This window comes from Chiloscyllium punctatum, chromosome 44, assembly GCF_047496795.1.
Source record: "Chiloscyllium punctatum isolate Juve2018m chromosome 44, sChiPun1.3, whole genome shotgun sequence".
NCBI classification, from domain to species: domain Eukaryota; kingdom Metazoa; phylum Chordata; class Chondrichthyes; order Orectolobiformes; family Hemiscylliidae; genus Chiloscyllium; species Chiloscyllium punctatum.
The window spans coordinates 11,327,839-11,350,038 of NC_092782.1; the positions used below are offsets into that span (position 1 = coordinate 11,327,839).

General features: G+C 43.3%; 1 long non-coding RNA gene across 1 annotated transcript in view; it reads left to right on the forward strand.

Moving 5' to 3' along the window:
• The window catches only part of LOC140466629 (uncharacterized), a 45,565-nt gene that overhangs the window by 21,090 nt on the left and 2,275 nt on the right, over positions 1 to 22,200 (forward strand). The window contains exon 3 of the long non-coding RNA XR_011955237.1: positions 20,006 to 20,062. This is a non-coding gene — a long non-coding RNA (uncharacterized lncRNA). The remainder of the gene's footprint in view (positions 1 to 20,005; positions 20,063 to 22,200) is intronic.

Consider the following 22,200-nt stretch of genomic DNA (forward strand, 5'->3'; position numbering starts at 1 on the left):
AGTGGTGAAATGGTCATTAACTTTAATGTAGAGAACAGAAAAGTGATTAGATTTGATGGGATAAATTGAGGAACGGCAACATAAATTAAATGGTGCAATTTTAAAGTAGAAATAGAAACAAGAATACTCGGAAGTGAACTTATACCGGTTTTCCAACAAAACAGGACACCTTCAAACAGTTGTTAAAAAGATGAATGAGCTCTTGTATTTTATTACTAGAGGAACAGAGGCAAAGCTGTTATGCCACATTGTTACCGAGCACTGGAATTAGATGCCTCAGCTGGAATAGACAGCAAATTCTGTGCTCCGTACATTGGGAAAGACATCAAGGCCTTATAGATGTTGCAAAGAAGGTTTACTCGAATCTCACCAGGAAAGAAAGGTTTTCTGTTATGTGGAGATACTTGAGACACTGAATCTTTTCTTCATAGAGAAGTTTTAGGCGAAACTTTAAAATAACAGTTCGAAATCATGAATAGTTTTGATTCAACAGAAACTGTTTCCAACAGCAGAAGACTTGGTAAGCAAAGGGAAACAGGTAATCTGCAAAAGAACCAAAGATGACTTGTGGACATATTGTTTTGACTCAGTCTGTTGTTGTGTTCTGGAATGCACAGCCTGCAAGATTGTTGGAAGAAGATTCAATAATGACGTTCAAGAATTGGATAAACCATTGAAGTAGGGTCAGTCACACAGATTTGGGGACAGAACATAAGAATGGCACAGCTTGGATAGTCCTTTCAAAGTATTATCCTGGTAAAATGGGCTAAATGCCACGCTGTGCCATTCTGAGTAACAATGGTAAAATCAAAGTTGCTTGTCTCCAGAGGAAGTGATAGGGTAAATTCTGGACTTGGTGTTGATATCAAGATGGAGAGAACAGAGAAGGGCAGCCCACCCATTTTGTAAAGTTTTGTAAAATACAACAACGTCTCCTCTTCAGATTGAACTTTGGTGGGGAAGGCACGATAAGTGGGAGACTGAACGGGTACAACGAGTACAAGTGCAGAACCTCCAGATATATCCAGATTCATGATCAATTGAACAGGGATTTTGGGAAGCACTGCCTTGCAGGTTATGGTTTTAAGCTGTGTTAGTCAACTGGCTGAGGAAATAGCAGAACAATTCTAAGAAGCAGCAAATGTGATTTTTCTCTTGCAGTTGCTTGCCCCTGACTAATTGCTTGGAAGATAAATTTAAGAACTGAATTAGTGAGTTGATTATCTTCATGCTAGTTTTTAATCCATTCCACAAAAATGGCACTTAATTTTGACACACATTTTCTATGGATACCAGATTGGTCTACTGATCAAATATTGGAGCAAAACCATTAGAAACAGGCACTGTGACTTGATGGATTGATGACCTGAAGTGATATATACTGGATTACCTAAAGTGAGAAGTAGAAGTAGCCTGTCGTACTGAGTTTTGAATTCCAACCGACACTGGCTCGTGGTGGGAGTAGTTAGCTGTCACCAATCCTTTGTTCTCCTCTTTTAACACAATCAAACCACCCAATGAGGCACTGTATCAAAAGCATAAACTAATAACTAATGAAACTTATAGATGGCAACAGAAACATACTAAATTAAAATAATATTATCCAGGTGATGATTTACTCCAGCCCCAGTGGTACCCAGTCTTCCTTTCAATGCTAAGTCTAAGGGCCTGTCCAATTAACATCAAAGACCCCTCACACCCCAGTAATTCTCTATTCCAACCTCTTCAGTCAGGCAGAAGATATAGAAATATGAACACACGGACCGACAGGATCAAGGACAGCTTCTTTCCTGCAGTTATTAGACTGATGAATGGACTCTCTAACTACAAATAATGTTAATTTTGCTAACGTTGATTATACTTCATGCACCTCCTGTATACCTCACTCTGTCAAAGCACCTTTGATCTGTATGTCCTTGTTTGCAAGATCGCAAAACATAGCTTTTCATTCTATTTAGGTACATGTGACTACAATAAATCAAATCAAATCAAAGAGGATAAACCACTGAGAATATGAACAAAAAGAAGCATTTGTCTTATGTCACAAAGTGTAGTCTATTGCAAGATAGCAATAGGTACAATTAACATGAACTAGTTCAGCATAACTACAACTGTCAGGAGCCAGTTTCCCATTTCCATCAGGACCTCACGCTAGACTGCCTGATTCTCAACCCAAAAGCTGTATTACATCATCAGATTGGGAGAAGCACAAGATAACTTCAACATTGACTTTTTCAGAACCACTTTACAATAAAACCCTGAATTCATCACAAACTCTGCTTCTACTTGAGCAACAGTCAGCAGTTTCTCTAGCTTTTCCCAACACCATGGTTTGTCTTATACCTCCCGACCATTGGTTTTGTGTAAAATGACTTGTATCATGGAGTTTTGTGATGTTTCCTTGGGACCCAGTAGTTCCTTGATTTGAATGTCTTCTCTCAGTTATGTGCTAAGAGACACCTCTGGAAGTGGGCTGAATTACATATATTGCCAAACTAGCTTCAAAAAGAAAGCACTGATGATTTCTGTGCATCAAACTAAAACTGCGTTTGCTTTAACCAAATGTGTCCAACACCCATTTGAACTTGGTAGTCAAAAGTAGGGAGTACAAATCTCGGGGAAAATCAGTCAGGGTAGAGTTCCATTGTCTTGTGCTTTCTTCCAACCACTGTATTTTTGGTGCGCAAAAACAGAATCAACTATAAATTGAAGAAATTTTTAAAATCCAGTTCCAGAAATAATCTAAAATTAGAGCTCAAGCGTTCTTTATAAAACGGAACTTCTAATTTGTTGTAATCAAGTTTCACACTAGTGTGCCATGTTGTATTATCTCGGAAATATTTCACTAACATTGTTCCCTCACCAAATTTGTTTTCATTTATGTTTGAATTGTAAATAAACATAAACTTGTCAGAATTGAATTTTGGTTGATTGAAGAACAGTTCCACTGCCCATTCCCTGATTTGCAACAATCTCTGTTGACTCATCACCCCTGTGCTTGTTAACAGATATTGTCCATCAAAGCCTCAAATGTAAAATTCTTATCCTTGTGTATAATGTGCTCTTGTCTTACTATCTCCTCCAGTCTTCATGTCCTCTTAGAAATTTGTATTCCTCTAATTATGACCTCTTGGACATCCTGATTTCCTTCAATCTTCCATTGGCAGCTATGCATTAGGTTCCTTGGTTTTAAGCTTGGTTTCCATTGCTAAACTTCACAGCTCTCTCCTCCTTTAACACGTGACTTAAAAGCTGCCTCTTTATAGATGGTTTTGCTCACTGATCCAAATATATCCTTACAGAGCTTGGTGTTAGATCTTGCCTGAATAAACTGATGCAAATTGCCTTGGGATGCTTTTACGACGTTAAAGCTGCTACACCAATTCATGTTGTTGTTTCCAATGCCCTTTATTGTAAGTGGAACTTGAACAGCAATTAGTGGTGGATTATAGAATCTGGATCCTTGTGAAATCTTCTGGAGCTAACTGCATGCTAAATGATTAAATATTAATAACGTCACAACTTTGACATTTTGCAGGTTGTGTTTATTGTTGAAAGGAGCCACTGTTGAGAAATGAGTGCTGGGTAAAATGAAAACAGAATGGTGAGTAATGAAAGCTCAAAGTGAAAGAAAAAATGATCACCGACAGCAAATCAGAAGAGTACAGAGATGAAAAAGATGCATTCAGCAAGATAGAGTGTAAACAAGAAGCAAATACCAGCGGTGGTTAGGAGGATTTATAGTGTGTAAAATAACTTCAATATTGATATTTCAGGATAATATTGAACCCAACCCTAAATCTCACATCCTAAACGTGCAGTAGAGTTGTACAGCACAGAAATAACCCTTTGGTCCAACCAGTCCATGCCAAACATAATCCCAAATTAAACTAGTCCCATCTGCCTGCAGATTATCCAATATTTTAGTAAAATGGGTCTTTAATGCAGAATATTATATTAACGTTACATCATAATCTCCTGCAAACACTAATCTTGATTGCTGTTTCGCAAATCATTGCTGGGCAGGATAAGTTAATAAGTTCATCTCCGTGGACTGTGGATAATGGGATGACTGCAAAGGAAAATGATGCATTTGTTCTCTATTTTGTCACTCATTTCTCTCTTCTTCCGTTGTTTCTCTCCTCTTCAATTTTTTTCTATCTCCATTCTTGATAGAGAATCTGGATCTGCGCAGGTTTGGAGGACCGAAGGGCCTGTTCCTGTGCTGTAACTTTTTTTTTGTTCTTTGTTCCATTTTTCTCTCTCCTCCCCTCAATGCTGTTTCTCATTCAGCTGTGTTTGCAAGTAGAGCGTGCACTCACTGCTCTCGCAGTTGCTGTGTAGTCACTGCAAGTGATGCCATAGTTAAAACTTTGAACATGAACAAATTGGGATGTAGAATGCACCATTTGGTTTAAATTTAGATATCGTGTCTTGAGGCAAGCAGAGCGGTGAGTGAAGCAACAAGGCAGGTGACAAACTATGCACTGAAAGGAGTGGCGAGTATGTCAATGAAGGGGAGGAGAGCATGGCAGTGAGAGGGAGAATCAAATGGGAATACAGAGGAGCCTTGATTATCTGGCATTCGATTATCCAATTTGGGATTATCTGAACAAGATCGCAAGGTCCCAGTGCTTGGCTAAACTATGTTATCCAGCATTCGATTATCTGAACGAAATACCCCCTGCCCATGTCCTTCAGATAATCGAGGGTTTTCTGTAATCAGTGGGTGATGAGCATTCAACAGACAATGGCTGCACAACAACACGTGTGCCGACAGATTGACTGGGTGCTGGCTCCAATGGGCACATAATGATGATGGTCATCCATAAGGAAAAACCAGCAAAACTTGCAAAAAATGAATACTGGTCTGACTTGTTTTGGATACTTCAGAACAGTGCTCCAGTATGGCACAACATCAGTTTTAAAATATTAAGATTCTGGTTCTGGATGTAGGTTTGCTAACTGAGCTGGAAGTTTTGTTTTCAGATGTTTTGTCAATGTACTAGGTAACATCATCAGTGAGCCTCCAGATGAAGCACTGTAGGTATGGCCTGCTTTCTATATATGTGCTTTGGTTTCCTTGGGTTGGTGATGTCATGTCCTGTGGTGACATCAATTCCTGTGATGATGCCATTTCCTGTTCTTTTTCTCAAGGGGTGGTAAATGGGATACAAGTCGATATGCTTGTTGATAGAGTTCCGGTTGGAATACCATGCTTCTAGGAATTCTTGAGCATGTCTCTGTTTGGCTTGTCCTAGAATGGATATGTTGTCTCAGTCAAAGTGGTGTCCTTCCTCATCTGTATTGAAGGATACTAGTGAGAGTGGGTCATGTCTTTTTGTGGCTAGTTGATGTTCATGTATCCTGGTGGCTAGTTTTCTGCCTGTTTGTCCAATGTAGTGTTTGTTACAGTTCTTGCAAGGTATTTTGTAAATGACATTAGTTTTGAGTGTTGTCTGCATAAAAAAAACATTGACTTGGATCCCATTTACCACACCCTGAGAAAAAGAACAGGAAATGACATCACCACAGGAATTGATGTCACCACAGGAAATGACATCACCAGCCCAAGGAAACCGAAACACATAAATAGAAAGCGGGCCATACCACCAGTGCTTCATCCAGAGGCTCACTGATGATGTTACCTAGTGTGGTGATGATACTTCTGAAAACAAACCTTCCAGCTCAGTGAGAAACCTACATCTAGAACCTCAACCTGAGCTACAAATCTTCTCAAAACCCGCTAAGGTTTTGGTGACTAGTTTTCCCTCTGAGCACTGGAGCTGACCTCCTATTCCCATGTGATGGCAGAAGAATGTTATCTGTCTTTCTCTCTCTCTCTCTTTCTCTCCAGACGAAACATTGAAGTGGAACTATTGACCATGCTCACAGAATCATAGAATCCCTATAGTGTGGAAGCAGGCCATTCAGCCCATCAAATCCACACCGACCCTCTGAAAAGCATCTCATCCAGATCCAACCCCCCTACCCTTTACCTGTAACCCTGCATTTTCCCATGGCTAATCCACAGATGCATAGGTTTCCTCCGGGTGCTCCGGTTTTCTCCCACAGTCCAAAGATGTGCAGGTTAGGTGAACTGGTCATGCTAAATTGCCAGTAGAGTTAGATGTGTTAGTTAGGGGGAATGGGTCTGGGTGGGTTACTCTTTGGAGGGTTGGTGTGGACTAGATGGACCAAATAGTCTGTTTCCACACTGTAGAGAATCTAATTTAATCTAATCTAATCTAATCCACTAATTTGCACATCCCTGGAGACTGTGGGCAATTTAGCATGGTCAATCTACCTAGAGTGCACATCTTTGGACTGTGGGAGGAAATTGGAATACCCAGAGGAAACCCACACAGACACAGGGAGAACGTGCAAGCTCCACACAATCACCCAAAGGTGGAATCAAACCCAGGTCCCTGGTGCTGTGAGGCAGCAGTGCTAACCACTGAGCCACTATGCCACCCCCCCCCACTTCTGCGTTTTGTATGTAAAATCTTATCATGAAGTCATTATAGATGATATAACCTTGGGCCAGACATGGCCTGGATTTTACAAGCTTCCACTTCATGATGTCTCGATGGGAGGGAGGCTTATAAAAGCTGTGTGCCTTCTCCCTGCAACCTTCCCCATCTCCCTTTTTCTGGAATGAAGCTGACTCAGGCCATAGAATCATAGCCAACCTTCTACAGAGGCACTATGTAGCCAATTCTGGCCATTCACCTCATTTTCTCTGGTACTTCTACCATGGCAGGGAGAAGACAAGAACCCATCTAGTTCACTAATCTCCTTCAGGCAGAGAAATCTGCCATCCTTTCCTGGTCCAGCCTACTGTGACAAAACAGACCTATGGTAACATGGTTGACTTTTAACCACCCTCTGAAATGGCCAAGTAAGCCACTCAGTTCAAGAACAATTAAGGTTGGGCTATAAATGCTGGACAAACCAGTGATGCTCATATTTAACAGAAAGTGTATCTCGGCAGGCTTTGCTGGATCTAATTTTGTACCTCCTTTAGTCATGCCCCCCTCCTTTACCCCCATCACATTGGGCTCCCAAACCTGGCCATTCACCCCTCTTGCTGAGCCCTGTTAGCTAGGCCCCGATGCTGCCCTGTGTCCCTGTAATCTCAGCAGTAGCCATCACTCGAACCTAGGCTGCTGCAATTACAGGCCTGGTGGCTAATTGTAAGCAAAATACTGCCGATGCTGGAACCTGTTCTGAAAACAACAAATGCTGGAGATCACAGCGGGTCAGGCAGCATCCCTGAAGAAAGAGCAAGAGTTCCTTATAACTCTTCATCAAAGCTGACAGAGCTGATGGCTAATTGGATTGGCAAGCAGCCCTGTAATGTAGCACTCCTCTCCCCAGTTTGGGATGGGAGGGCAAAAGTCTTGCCTTGAGCCAGTTAATGGCCGGCCGAGTGTGAATTGGCTGTGGGCAGGGCGGATGTTTAGAGAGTGGGCTTCTGACTGAGTTTTCAGTCAGAGGGAGTCAGTAACATAGCCAGCCCCACAGGGCAGAAGTGGGTACTGCAGATGCTGGAGATTAGAGTCCAGATTGGAGTGGTGCTGGAAAAGCACAGCAGGTCAGGCAGCATCGGAGGAGCAGGAAAATTGACGTTTCGGGCAAAAGCCCTTCATCAGGAATCACGGATACTGCCTGACCTGCCATATCCAGCCCCACATCTCTGGGTCTCTAGCCCTGAGAGGTTTTCATTCGGGATGAATCCTCTGGACATTCCGACAAGTCTCCATAAACAAGCTGTTAAATTTTCTGAACTATCTTTCCTACAATTGGATGAGGAAGTCATACATTAAACAGTGAAAAGAAAACAGTCTTCCACCCACCCTTTCATCAAAACGAACATTGAAGCGTGATACCCTTGGGGTAGCTAATTTACATAGACTGACAGTCCTAATGGCAAGCATTATCTTTTTAAATAGTGAGATTTGATGAGATTAATGAACTGGTGTGGAAGAGTTCCTGAGGCTGACTGTGTGAAAGAGCTCTGTACATGACTGGGAGAATCTTTTTGTTTTGGCTATACTATTTCTCCAGGCCACTTCCTCAATTCTCTAATTGCCTTTAATTAAATCAAACTGTAAACAAGGAAATAAAAGAAATAATTAAAACTTTCACAACAGTTATTTGTTGGTGGTGTTGTTGTATAAAAAAATGCAGCATGGTGCAACTGACAGTTCAGTCTATGTTTTCTGAGTGGCATTAGTTTAATGTTGCATTCAAAATAAATGGGTTCATTGTGGCGTTAAGAGAACACTGAGCTGAAAATTAAGGCTTTTAATTAAGGCATCCATTGATTTGTCTCATTTGAAAGGAATGAAGGAACGATGTGTCTTGTCAATATTGTATTCTGTTCCAGGGAACAATTTGCATTGATTATAGTTTTAATATTCCAAGCTGTAATTTGAAAGCAAGTGATTGAAATCCTTGACAAGCCCTCTGACAGGAAGATGAAATGTCTGTGCCAGAATGTGCAAATGCCAAAGCCGGCTGACCTGTTATAGTTACTGGATTATTCTGTAAAGTCCATCCCTGTGATCCAGTGAAACTGAGCAAATTCCCTGGAATTCACAATGTAATCCCCACCTGTCTTCGCCTTACTCTGCAACCTTCTATTGTCAGGGGGTTCTGGTGTCCCTACCTCTAAGCTAGGAGATCTGAGTTCAAGTCTCAATTTATCCAAACGTGTGCCGTAACATCTATACAGAAGCATTAGGAACACATCTACCTACCATACTACGTATTTCTCTTTTAGCTTCCCCTTAGGAAAGCCTATTTTATTTGAGTTCAAGTACTCCCATGTGGCAGAGAGTTCTTTAAGAATGCGTTGACTAGCCATTAGTGCGATGTAACTGCAGAGTTTCAATTGTGTGCAACATGCCAGCTGGGACATGCACAGTGGTTAAGGCAATGGTGCATCTGCACTTGTTGAACAAATGCACTGCATTCACAGGGGCTTTAGTCACTTTGGGGGTGCTCTTGTAGCATGTCAGTAATGTCCCTATCTCTGGATCAGGAGTTCTGGGTTCAAGTCCCACCTGCTGCAGAAGTTTCTAATGACATATCTGAATAGGTTGATTAGGAAAATATTACTTTAGGGCTGGAGACTGGGACTAGCTGAGTTGTTGCTTTGGGATCCATGGGTCAAATGGCCTCCTTCTGTACAATAAGATTAAGTTGGATCAGGGAAATATTTCAGGATCAGCACGCTGAAAACCACAGAAGTCAGTGATTCCTCAAACAAAAATGCTTCAGCGTCAATGTTGTGGCACAAAAACTATTGATAAAGCAGATTTTGGAAAGAAAATCTGTCCTTTTCGAATGTGTTGATAGATCAAGCCTTACAGCAGATACCCATGGCACAGGATAAAGAGCAAAAGGCTACAGTGCAGTTTTCCACCTGGAGTACTTGCTTCATAACCTGCAGCTCATTTATACCACTTCAATGCAATTATCGATCCAATACTGTTCTCTTAAGAGTAAAAGATGCCATTCAATGCTTGCAATCAATGGACATGTTGCAACTTGGGATGAATAACTCAGAACCAAAGCTGTTGTTAAGTAGGAAACTCAAATGGTTTTGACGTTATTATGACAACTGTGGGAACCAATAACTTGAAAATAAAATAAAATTGTTTTCTCCAGTGATAGCTGAAAGGATGTCACAATGAGATGTCATGATTTTATTGTAACAACCAGCTGAAAACCACAATTTACTGAAACCTATTTTTGTGGATAACTTTAAATTTCAAAATGGAACTTTGCCCTTTTCTTTTAAACATAACTAAAATGAACTCATGTCACAGGCATAAATTATGCTGTATCTTAAGTACATGCATAATTTTTCCAGACACAGTCCAAGTGCTTCTTAGGTTTTGAAGATTTGCTTCCATTCCTTTGCAATCCTTTTAAGCCCAGAATTGTCTTCCATGAAGAGGGTTTTGGTGTTTCATCCTTTAATGCAAGCTGGGCACATCTTCCAACTTTGTTTCACAAACATGGTCTTGTTAATCTGAACACACGCTTCCACCTACTCTCCTGCGAGAGGTAAACTTTCAGTCTCCACCTGGCCCCTTCCTCCCAACTCCTGGCACACTGCCCTGTGCCTAAGAGTTTTTAGAGGTACCTTAGAAACTCTCTGATTTTCAAAGCCCATCTCCATGGCTGTGTGAATCACACAGGTTTTTTTATCCAGGTAGAAATTTTCTGACGTATTATATTTTCGACTCCAGCTCTCTTTTATCTTAGAATTTAATAAATAGTTAAAGCAGAACTTTATAACCCAACATTTGTAATACCTTCCTGGAACTTGGGAGACTAGTTGTCTACCTAATGTGAATAGGAGAAAGTGAGGACTGCAGAGGCTGGAGATCAGAGCTGAAAATGTGTTGCTGGAAAAGTGAAGCAGGTCAGGCAGCATCCAAAGAGCAGGAGAATCGACGTTTCGGGCATGAGGTTAACCTCCTTCCACCTATCGCATTTCCAACGCCCCTCCCCCAAGTCCCTCCTCCCTACCTTTTATCTTAGCCTGCTTGGCACACTTTCCTCAATCCTGAAGAAGGGCTCATGCCCGACAACAATGCCCTCATCCAGTGAATAAGTAAAGGACTTTGTTAGGTGGACATTAGAACATGTAACATAATGTTGTTAATTTTAGACTAAATTAAAGAGGCAGTTGCCAGAATATAACAAACTCATAAATCTTATATTTGCAATAACATAAGGAATTCTCAGTTGATAATGATTTTTTATACAGCAAGTAGTGTATTTTGGTGTAAGCACAGCTGATTCTATTATCACATATTGATCCTTCCCTCATTCTGAAGAAGGACTACTGGATCCAAAAGGTTAACTCTGCTTCCTCTCTCCACAGATGCCACCAGACCTGCTGAGTTTCTCTAGCAATTTCTGGTTTTGTTTAGAATTATAGAATCCCTGCAGTGTGGAAACAGCCCCTTCGTCCCAACAAGTCCATACCAACCCTCCAAAGAGTAACCCACCCAGACTCATTCCCCTACCCTATATTTACCCCGATGTACCTACCCTACACACCCCTGAAGACTCTGGGCAATTTAGCATGGCCAATTCACCTAACCTGCACATCTTTGGACTGTGGCAGGAAACCTGAGCAGAAGGACTCCTGATTGGTAAATAGTGATCAGGTGATTCTTTTTGTTTCTTACCTTCAATTTCCATTCACCTTTTCATACCCATAAGATGTTAGAGTGGTGAGATTTAGGTTAGGAGTAGAGTAGTATAGTGCTGGGATTTAGAGTCAGACCTGGACTGTTGTTTATAGCACGCGATGTGGAGGTGCTGGTGTTGGACTGGGGTGGACAAGGTCAGAAGTCACACGACACCAGGTTATAGTCCAACAGGTTTATTTGAAATCAGAGTGCTGCCCCTTCATCAGGTGAAGTCTGCGAAAGCTTGTGATTTCAAATAAACTTGTTGGACTATAACCTAGTCTCGTCTGTTTTCTGGCCTTGTTTACAGAATAGTGTGTTTGGTGTTTCATATTCTTTAGTGAGTATCTACACAGTGACTAACTAGTGACTTCCTACTTAGCTGTAAATGATATTGAGCAGAAATTTATTTTTAATTAATTAATAGTCAGATGGCAAAACTGGCTGTCAGTGAGGTAGTGTGACTCTACTGTAGAATGTGAGGAGTCAGAGAGAGTTTGAACACCCCTGACACCTACATGTGTAAGAACTGCATCCAATTGCAATTCCTTTGAGATCACATGGATCAATTGGAGTGGCAATTGGACATAGTTAAGAGCATGCAGGAGGTGGGAAGCATCATAGACAGGAGTTTTAGAGTTGTGATCCCACCAAGTTTAAGGCAGGCAGATGGGTGACTGGTAGAAGGGGCAGGTGGGCAGTGGATAAATCCCCTTGTGGTTATCCCCCCCCTCTAAAAAGTATACCGTGTTTAGAATCCCAACAGTGTGGAAGCAGGCCATTCAGCCCATCGAACTCACACTGACCCTCTGAAGAGCATCCCAACTAGATTCCCCCCCCCCCCCCCCCCAAAACTATCCATGTCACCATGCATTTCCCATGGCCAATTCACCTAATCAGCACATCCCTGGACACTATGGGTAATTTATCATGGTCAATCCACCGAGCCTGCATGTCTTTGGACTGTGGGAGGAAACTGGAGCACCTGGAGGAAAATCACGCAGATGCGGGGAGAATGTGCAAACTCCACACAGACAGTCACCTGAGGCTGGAATCGAACCCGGGTCCCTGGCACTGAGAGGCAGCAGTGAGTTTTTGACACTGTTGGGCAGGGGAGTGGGGTTTGGTGGGGTTGTTGGGGGGAGATTGCCTCTTTGGGGGTGGTGACAACAGCAGCCAGGTCAGTACCACCACAGTGTGCTCTGTTGTACAGCAGCGAGATGGCTAAAGAGATGGTATATGAGGGAGGACTCCAGGTATGTGGATCATTGGGATCTCTTCCAGGGCAGGTGGGACTTGTACAGGACAGATGGGAAGCATCTAAACTGGAGGGACACCGATGTCCTGGCAAGGAGGTTTGCTAGTACTACTCGGGAGGGTTTCAATTAGTCGGCGGTGGAGGGGGGGTAGGCAGGGGAACAGATTGGTGTTGGAGGAGGGAAGCAGAGCAGTAGGTCAATATGTAAAATGACTGAGGAGGATTCAGAGAATGAGGCCAGTAAGACTAAGATGAAGAACAGACAGGGAGAGATGACTAAACACGGCAAGACTGGCGGTCTGAGGTCTATTTGTTTTAACATGAGGAGTATGACAAAAGGCAGATGAACTTAGAGTGTAGATTCATGCATATAACTATGATATTGTAGCTATTACGGAGATTTGGTTGAGACAGGGACAAGACTGGCAACTTAAAGTTCTAGGATTTAGATGTGATAGAGAGGTTGTAAAAGAGGCTGGGGAGAAGTGTTACTGACACCTTGGAGAGTTCATCCAGCAAGGCCATGTGGGTAGAGCTCAGGAGTAGGGAAGGTGCAATCACTTTAATGGGGTTGTACTATAGGCCTCCATCAGCCAGCAGGTATTAGAGGAACAGATAAGTGACAGATTATGGAAAAATATGGAAACAATACGGTTGATATGGTGAGTGCTTTTAGGGGCGGCAGAGTGGCTCAGTCATTAGCACTGCTGCCTCACAGCACCAGGGTTCCAGGTTCGTTTCCAGCTTCAGGTAACTATCTGTGTGGAGTTTGCACATTCTCCCTGTGTCTGCGCGGGGGTCCTCCAGGTGCTTCGATTTCTTCCCACAGTCCAAAGATGTGCAGGTCAGGTGAATTGGCCATGTTAAATTGCCCATAGTATTAGGCGCATTAGTCAGGGGTAAGTATAGTGTAGGGAAATGGGTCTGGGTGGGTTACTGTTCGGAGGGTTGGTGTGGACTGGTTGGGCCGAAGGGCATGTTTCCATACGGTAGGGAATCTAATCTAAATTTATCTTATATTGATTGGGACTCCCTTAGTGCCAGAAATTCAGAATAGGAGAGAATTTGTTATGTGTGTCTAAAAATGTATACTCCATCCAGGAAAGGGGTTGATAGAAAGGGGTTAGACCTGATATTGGGGAATGAGCCTGATCAGGTGATCAACATTTCAGTGGGGGAGCATTTTGTAAACAGTGATCATAATTCTTTAAATTTTAGGTTACTTATGGATAGGGATAAGAGTAGTCCTTGGGTGAAAGTACTAAATTAGGATTAAAAAAAGGCTAACCCCAACAATATCTGGCAAGAAGTGGAGAATGAAGGGGACAAAGGCTTAAAGTAAAATGGGGGAAAGTTTAAAAGAGATGTGAGAGGTTTTAAGTTTTTTACACAGAGGGTGGTAAGTGCCTGGAATGTGCTGCCAGAGGAGGTAGTGGAGGCGGATACAATAATAATGTTTAAGAGGCATCTGGACAGATATGTGGAGGGGAGGAAATAAAGAGATATGGACAGAGTAGAGGCAAATGCTTTTTAGTTTAGAAAGTTGTCACATGTCAACACAGTCTTGCTCGGCCAAAGTGCTGTACTGTATTTTGTTCTTACCACTTAACTCATTCAGCTATGTTTCCAAATAATACCTTTGCTGTGCATAAGTGACATTCATAATGATGTCTGATACGTCTCTAACAAAGGCGATGTATCCCAACTCCTCCCTCTTGGCTTATCTGCAGCCACCATCCATCATTATATATCTGAAAGGAGGGCACTACCTGGCTTCCATTCTGACTTATTCAGAAGGATCACCTTCAAGGTCTTTTTCACCTTTTCCTCAGTAGTTAGCTCTGATATCCCCCTAATGGCCTATCATTGCTTCCCATCGTGGGTAGATAGTTTAGTGAAGAAGGCGTTTGGTATGCTTTCCTTTATTGGTCAGAGTATTGAGTTCAGGAGTTGGGACTGTACAGGACATTGGTTAGGCCATTGTTGAAATATTGCACGCAATTAGAATCATAGAGTCATAGAGATGTACAGCATGGAAACAGACCATTCGGTCCAACCCGTCCATGCCGACCAGATATCCCAACCCAAATCTAGTCCCACCTGCCAGCACCCGGCCCATATCCCTCCAAACCCTTCCTATTCATTTACCCATCTAAATGCCTTTTAAATGTTGCAATTGTACCAGCCTCCACCACATCCTCTGACAGCTCATTCCATACACGTACCACCCTCTGTGTGAAAAAGATTCCCCTTAGGTCTCTTTTATATCTTTCCCCTCTCACCCTAAACCTATGCCCTCTAGTTCTGGACTCCCCGACCCAGGGAAAAGACTTTGTCTATTTATCCTATTCATGCCCCTTATAATTTTGTAAACCTCTATAAGGTCACCCCTCAGTCTCTGACGCTCCAGGGAAAACAGCCCCAGCCTGTTCAGCCTCTCCCTGTAGTTCAGATCCTCCAACCCTGGCAGCAGCTTTGTAAATCTTTTCTGAACCCTTTCAAGTTTCACAACATCTTTCCGATAGGAAGGAGACCAGAATTGCACGCAATATTCCAACAGTGGCCTAACCAATGTTTTGCATAGCCGCAACATGACCTCTCAACTCCTGTACTCAATACTCTGACCAATAAAGGAAAGCATACCAAACACCTTCTTCACTATCCTATCTACCTGTGACTCCACTTTCAAGGAGCTATGAACCTGCACTCCAAGGTCTCTCTGTTCAGCAACACTCCCTAGGACCTTACCTTTAAGTGTATAAGTCTTGCTAAGATTTGCTTTCCCAAAATTCAGCACCTCTCATTTATCTGAATTAAACTCCATCTGCCACTTCTCAGCCCATTGGCCCATCTGGTCCAGATCCTGTTGTAATCTGAGGTAACACTCTTCGCTGTCCACTACACCTCCAATTTCGGTGTCATCTGCAAACTTATTAACTGTACCTCTTATGATCACGTCCAAATCATTTATGTAAATGACAAAAAGTAGAGGTCCCGGCACCGATCCTTGTGGCACTCCACTGGTCACAGGCCTCCAGACTGAAAAACAACCCTCCACCACCACCCATGTCTTCTACCTTTGAGCCAGTTCTGTATCCAAATGGCTAGTTCTCCCTGTATTCCATGAGATCTAACCTTGCTAATCAGTCTCCCATGGGGAACCTTGTCAAACGCCTTACTGAAGTTCATATAGATCACATCTACTGCTCTGCCCTCATCAATCTTCTTTGTTACTTCTTCAAAAAACTCAATCAAGTTTGTGAGACATGATTTCCCACACACAAAGCCATGTTGACTATCCCGAATGAGACCTTGCCTTTCCAAATACATGTACATCCTGTCCCTCAGGATTCCCTCTAACAACTTGCCCACCTCCGAGGTCAGGCTCACCGGTCTATAGTTCCCTGGCTTGTCTTTACCGCCCTTCTTAAACAGTGGCATCATGTTTGCCAACCTCCAGTCTTCTGGCACCTCATCTGTGACTATTGATGATACAAATATCTCAGCAAGAGGCTCAGCAATCACTTCTCTAACTTCCCACAGAGTTCTAGGGTACACCTGATCAGGTCCTGGGGATTTATCCACTTTTAACTGTTTCAAGACATCCAGCACTTCCTCGTCTGTAATCTGGACATTTTGCAAAATGTCACCATCTATTCCCCTATAGTCTATATCTTCCATATCCTTTTCCACAATAAATACTGATGCAAAATACTCATTTACTATCTCCCCCATTTTCTGTGGCTCCACACAAAGGTCACCTTGCTGATCTTTGAGGGGCCCTATTCTCTCCCTAGTTACCCTTTTGTCCTTAATATATTTGTAAAAACCCTTTGAATTCTCCTTAATTCTATTTGCCAGAGCTATCTCATGTCCCCATTTTGCCCTCCTGATTTCCCTCTTAAGTATACTCCTACTTTCTTTATACTCTTCTAAGGATTCACTCGATCTATCCTGTCTATACCTGACAAATGCTTCCTTCTTTTTCTTAACCAAACCCTCAATTTCTTTAGTCATCCAGCATTCCCTTTACCTACCAGCCTTCCCTTCCACCCTGACAAGAATATACTTTTTCTGGATTCTTGTTATCTCATTTCTGAAGGCTTCCCATTTTCCAGCCATCCCTTTACCGACAAACATCTGCCTCCAATCAGCTTTTGAAAGTTCTTGCCTAATACCGTCAAAATTGGCTCTTGTCTCCTTCCTATTGAAACATATTGTGAAACTTGAAAGGGTTTAGAAAAGATTTACAAGAATGTTGCCAGGTTGGAGGATTTGAGCTATAGGAAGAGGTTGAATAGGCTGGGGCTGTTTTCCCTGGAGCGTCGGAGGCTGAGGGGTGACCTTATAGAGGTTTATAAAATCATGAGGGGCATGGAAAACAAATAGACAAAGTCTTTTTTCCTAGGGTGAGGGAGTCCAGAACTAGAGGGCATAGGTTTAGGGTGAGAAGGGAAAGATATAAAAGAGACCTAAGAGGCAACATTTTCACACAGAGGGTGGTACGTATATGGAATGAGTTGCCTGAGGAAGTGGTGGAGGCTGGTACAATTGAAGCATTTGAAAGGCATTTGGATGGGTATATGAATAGGAAGGGTTTGGAGGGATATGGGCCGGGTGCTGGCAGTTGGGACTAGATTGGGTTGGGATATCTGATCGGCATAGACAAGTTGGACCGAAGGGTCTGTTTCCGTGCTATACATCTCTATGACTCTGCTATTTCCCTGCTGCCCTCTGAGACTGGAGTGAGATTATGAACCTTTTAACTCGGAGACAAGAGTGCTAACGCAGAACTGACACTGAACACTGGTAATTGTCACTCCTGAGTTTCTTGACAATCTAGGAGCCTGGTGATGTTGGGAATGCCTGTCATGCTACTGTTGGTGATCTTTGCCAAAGGATAGTGATGAATAACACTTCAGTTGCCAGCCATCCATTATCCCAGGCTGCCCTCCTGTCCCTTCTTTGCCATGCCCCACTAAAATCATGTCAGAAAAGAATGATGCCATCCCATTGCTGCAGTCTGCATGCCAGAGGAACTTACCAACATTCCTGCTACTTAGTTCCTGACATGCAATAACCTGGTTGTCCTCAAATGACCATTTCACACAGGCAAGGTTAGCACAGTGCATGCCTGATGCACAAAGGCAGCAGGTTCCCCTTGGGTGCCAGTAAAGTCCCATTGCATGAGACATGAAACGAACACTCAGTGAATGAATATATGTGTATGTGTCATCTGCATCTGGTGCTGAAACACCCGACACCAATCTTACAGTGAGAGATCAGCAGGAGGGAAGCACGCAAAGTTCAGAATAGCTGGGGCTGCTGGCCAATTGCCGCCGGCTATGGTGTTGTTTGAGTTTCACACAAAAAGAAATCTCTTGATACTGTTCAAAAGAGTTTGTTGGAATATAGATGGAAGGAAATGGAAAAGTTAACACTGTATGTTCAAGGAATAATGCCTGATGTAAATGTTATTTCTTTAAAAATTTTGAGAGAAGGAATGAAGGGATCATTCCACTCCTCTTGCTTAAATTTGGAATATGTGCATCTAACCCTATCAAATCCTCCCACTTCCTTCAGACCAAAGGGGTAGCCATGGGCACCTGCATGGACCCCATCTATGCCTGTCTCTTTATCGGTTACGTGGAACAGTCCATCTTCTGCAGTTACACTGGAACCATTCGCCACCTTTTCCTCCGCTATATTGATGACTGTATTGACGCCACCCTGTGCTCCCATGAGGAGATTGAACAGTTCATCAACTTCACAAGCACATTCCACCCTGACCTAAAGTTCACCTGGACCACCTCAGAACCACTCTCCCCTTCCTGAACCTCTCCATCTCCATCTCCAGCAACCGACTCAACACGGACATCTATTACAAACCTACCGTCTCCCGCAGCTACCTGGACTACACCTCCCCCCTCCCCATAAAAACGCTATCCCTACTCCCAATTCCTCCACTCTGCTGTATCTGCTCCCAGGAGGAACAATTCCACTCCAGGACTTCCCAGATGGCCTCCTATTTCTTGGACTGCAATTTCCCCTCCACTTGGTGAACAATGCCCTCTAGCATATCTCCTTCACTTCCCTCACCTCTGCCCTTGAACCCCAAGCCTCCAACTGCAACAAGGATAGAACCCTTCTGGCCCTCACCTTTCATCCCTTTAATCTCCAGATACAACGCATTATCCTCTTTCATTTCCACCATCTACAGTCAGACCCCACCACCAGAGCTGTATTTCTCTCCCCACCCCGATCAGCATTCTGCAGAGACCATTCCCTTCACAACTCCAACATTAAATCCATGCCCCCCCCCCCCACCAACCCACCCTCCACTCCCGACACCTTCGTCTGGCACCACAAGAGGTGTAAAACCTGCATCCACACCTCCCCCCCCTCCATATCTCCATTCAAGGTCCCAAAGGATCTTTCCACATCCGGCGGAGATTTTCCTGCACATCCAAATGCCTCATCCACTGTGTCCATTGCTCTTGATGTGGTCTACTCTACATTGGGGAGACAGAATGCCAACTCACAGAACGTTTCAGGGAACATCTCTGGGACACACGTACCCAACAACCCCATCACACTGCGGCAAACCTCTTCAACTCCCCCTCCCACTCCCACTCCACCAAGGAAATGCAAGTTCTGGGCCTACTCCACCGCCAAACTCTAGTCACCTGACCCTTGGAGGAAGAATGCCTCATCTTCTGCCTTGGAGCTCTCCAACCACACAGCATCAATATTGATTTCATGAGTTTCCTCATCTCCCTTCTCCCTACCCCATCCCAGATCCAACACTCCAACTCAGCACTACCCACTTGAACTGTCCCACATGCCCATCTTCCTTCCCACCTATCTACTCCACCCTCCACTCTGACCTATCACCATCACCACCCCCCCCCCCAACGTCCGTTGACCTATCACCTTCCCAACTACCATCTTCCCAGCCGCAGCCCCATCCTGCTATTTATCTCTCAGCCCCTTTCTTCCTCCACATTCTTGATGAAGGGCTTATGCCTGAAACGTTGATTCTCCTGCTCCTCGGATACTGCCTGACCTGCTGTGCTTTTCCAGCACCACACTTTCTGACTCTCCTCCTGAAACGCTCATCAGAGTTTTATTTAAATTGCCACAATTTTCTTTTTCTAAGGGGCTGGTGGAGTAATTCAAGTGAATTCAGTCTCAGTGTAATTCACATCAAATCATCTGCACTTTGCCCTTTCTCTGTTCCTTGTAGTTCAGTTTTCCCTCAATCATTCTTACATTGTCCTCGTCACTTATCCACTTTAATCAGTCTTACCTCCTCGCTGTTTAAGGCACTAGTTTGCAAAAATTGTTAGCTAGTGAGAAATACTCACCTTAATAGTGTTCCATTTCCTGACCAGCATTATTGACAGAATGGACTTTTGTTTTGTAAATTACATTACAATGAAATTCGCTTGATGTATGCATCTTTGAATCACTTTGCTTTACTGAATTCTGCGTATACCTCTTACACTTCCCTAATTCTGTGGCACAGGCAGATCTAAAGCAGCCTGCTGGGTCCCTCAGAAAATGAAGGCTTTTTGGAATAAAGGTAAGGCGTGGCATGGATGCTGAAGGGTAAGTTTCAATTAATGCTATAATAAAATTAGGAAATGCTGGAAAAGTAGCATCTGCAGAGGGAAGATCAAATGTAACAGATTAGGTTGATCATCTTCAGCATAACTATACTGGTTAGGTTAAGCTCAGATTTCCAGTACATAACATGCAAGTTTTCTTTCTTGATTAGATTAGATTCCCTACAGTGTGGAAACAGGCCCTTCAGTCCAACAAGTCCACACCGACCCTCCGAAGAGCAACCCTCCCAGACCCCTTCCCCTACACCTAATACTGTGGGCAATTTAGCACGGCCAATTCACTTAACCTGCACATCTTTGGACTGTGGGAGGAAACCAGAGCACATGGAGGAAGCCCACGCAGAAAACGTGCAAACTCCACACAGATAGTTGCCCGAGGCGGGGTCCCTGGCGCTGTGAAGCAGCAGTGCTAACCACTGAGCCACCATGCCACCCAAATTCTTCCAAATATCTTATGGATACACGTGACATAAGTGTTTTCCAAATTGTCATAGTGAGGTAAAGATCCATTTATAAGGGTACCCAATTATAGTGATTCTGGTGTTGGGCTAGTATTCCACAGAATGTGAATACAAATCAACTCCCCACGTGTCTTCACCTTCGCTGTCTCCTTGCTCTTCCACCGTTTCTTGGACATAGGGAAGTCTTGCGCACATGAAAAGAAAAGGGACGTGGCATAGGTTGTGGTGAAGGGAGAGCATGCTTACACCATCCGTAGCCTGTATGTTAGGGTAAGTTGTGGAAGGACAGCTTAGCAGGATGGGAGAAGGATTAGCTATGTGGATGGCATTGCTCTCTGTGGTTTTAGCCCTGCTGTTTTCAACAGGGACTCAGCAGTGACCCATTTCAGAATGACCAGCCTCTCAGGTACACCTGAGACAAAAATAGAAATTGCTGGAAAAACTCAGTGGTTCTGGCAAGCACCTGTGGAGTTAATGTTTTGGATTGAGTGACGCTTCTTCAGAACTGCAGGTACACCTCTCTCCCTCTCTCCGATTAGTTCCTACTGCCTCTGTTTGTTGCACTTTTCCAACAATTTTAGCATTAGAGTCAGAATTAGATTTATTGTCATGGGTAGTCGAGTACAGGGATACAGGAGTGAAAAGTGCACAAAATCGCCATTCCTGGTGCTGTCACAGGTACAAAAGTACCTAGGTACAAAATCTTACAGAATTAGGAGAAAGAAATAAAGTTTCAAGTTCAGTATTACAGTCCAGCTTAGCCATGCTGGCCTAGATCCTCACAGAGGCTCAATCTCCTCCACATTGGGCTCCAGAAAAGTGTATTAGCAAGTTTCATGCAAGCATTTTTGACAATGGTTGAGTAGCTGGAGGTTTTTTGCAAGCCATGACATGTGATTTGGAATTCAATAGTGACAAGTATGAGTGTCAGTTGAGCATGTAAATATTAGATGTGAATCTTGTTTCACAGAGTTTGCTGTCAAGTGAGCAATTGGGAAAGGTGAGCTGACCTTGATTAGGTTAGTGAATGACTTTTTGCCCTGCACCTTTATGTCTGGAAGCCACTTATGTCCCTGGGGATACAGGGTTTAGCTCCTGATTTCCACATCCCGCATCAAGATCATTATTTTTGATTCACTCACGGGATGTGGGCATCTGTGGCGAAGCCAGCATTTATTGCCCATCCCTGAATTGTCCAGACAGCGGTTAAGAGTCAACCACATTGCTGTGGGTTTGGAGTCACATGTCAGCAAGACCAGGTAAGGGATTTCCCTCCCTACAGGGTATCAGTGAACCAGATGGGTTTTTTTTTCCAACAAATGACAATGTTTTCACCATTGTCATTAGACCCTTAATTCCAGATTCTTACTATTGAATTCAAATTCCACCATCTGCCATGGCAGGATTTGAACTCAGGTCTCTCGAAAATTAGCTGAGTTTCTGGATTATTATTCCAGCGGTAACACTACTAGGCCTTTGCCTTCCCTCCTAGGCAGTATGACTGAACTGTTAACTCAGTTGGGCGAAAGTGGGTACTGCAGATGCTGGAGATTAGAGTCAAGATTAGAGTGGTGCTCATTCCTGATGAAGGACTCTTGCCCGAAACGTCAATTTTCCTGCTCCTCGTAAGCTGT